General features: G+C 30.7%; 1 protein-coding gene across 1 annotated transcript in view; it reads right to left on the bottom strand.

The window, feature by feature from the left end:
• LOC100633701 (RNA-binding protein NOB1-like) overlaps window positions 1-1,574 on the bottom strand; it is a 10,741-nt gene that overhangs the window by 8,325 nt on the left and 842 nt on the right. The window lies entirely within an intron of this gene.

The following is a 1,574-nucleotide window of genomic DNA, read 5'->3' as shown; positions in this document are numbered from 1 at the left end:
TTTTTACACAGTTACATACTACACAATATACATGTACATGTACACCAAACAATATTCAATTTATTCATGAGCTTATTGACACAAACTGATAATGTGATAGGAACAATGCAAGCAAATAATCATAAGGTAGCAATAATCATAAAATAGCATATATGTTCATGTACACTAGATCAAACTAATTTACAACATTTCTAGTGAATGAGATAAAACAACAGAACAGTGTCACTTAAGACCTTGTCACACTAGCAAAAGTAATCCTTAATAAATGCATTGAGAGAGGAATGATAAAGGCGGATTTACAATATTACGCTAGTCCTGACATTACATTGATGCCAGAATAGAATCTGGTTCTATTTCAGTGGAAAGCATGCGTCAAAAGGTCAAATCACCCACGCTTTTGATTAAAAATTGACGGTACGCTGGCCTAACATCATATTGTAAATCCGTCTTAATACTGTATACATATTAATGTACTAGTGTATGTCATATTAGCATGCAATTGGTTCCGTTAGTCCACAAATATAATAATATGTCTTTAGTTTATTTTAATTTCATCAAGAGAAATTCACAAAAATAATACATGTATGTTAATTTGCCTTTGCCTATTTTAGTGGGAAAAACCAATTGTTTTGTAAATTTGAAGCCAAATTTGATGTGTCAAATTCCTTAATGAAAACCTATTATACATGTACATGTATATATTTACATTTATGTAACAATTAGATTATATGTAAATATCCTCCTACATGTACATATTGTTACAGTATAGTCTCTCTTAATGGACACTCTCTATAGCGTACACCTCCATTTAACGGACAGCACCTAGTGTACCAATTATATTCCTTACTGCATAAAATAACCTCCACATAAAGGACACCTCTGTATAACAGAGACACTTCTTGACCCAAAGTGTCCATAATATAGAGGCTACAATAGAATGCTGTATGCTACTGCTATGTATGGATAGTGTGAAGGAAGTGGTTGTATAAATCACTCAACACTTAATAATTAACTTGTCAAGTAAGGATCTAATTTTGATGATCACATCTCAGATGTCAATCAAAGAACTTGTTAATTAAATAAATGAAAATGAAAACATGCATGTCACAGGCCTGGGGTCAATTACAAAAGCTCAATTACAATTACACCATGATAGTGTAGTTTCAATTACAATTTCAATTAATAAATAATGTATTGTAACATTATACTATCATTGTGCTTATGTGACTTGAAATTTACGTTAGGTACATGTACATGTAGTTATTTTGGTACTTTAAGTTATCACATATGTATCACTATACACATAAATAGATACTACAGTACATTAAGAACATTTCTTTGTGAATCTGTATATTCTGTAGTTACATGTGAGTTAACTCAACATGAAATTAAAATTACAATTTCACTAAGTTGAAGCTCAATTACGTAATGGCAATTGTAAGTGATCCTTCTTTTTACAATTACAATTGTAATTGACCCCAGGTCTCCTCTGTGACACAAGATATACTACTGTGGTAATAATTTCAACTGTATTATATAGATGTAGTACATTACAATCTGATACATTAAAATCT

Source organism: Amphimedon queenslandica, unplaced genomic scaffold (genome assembly GCF_000090795.2).
Source record: "Amphimedon queenslandica unplaced genomic scaffold, v1.1 AMPQUscaffold_12581, whole genome shotgun sequence".
NCBI lineage: Eukaryota > Metazoa > Porifera > Demospongiae > Haplosclerida > Niphatidae > Amphimedon > Amphimedon queenslandica.
This window is presented reverse-complemented; position numbering and strand designations above follow the sequence as displayed.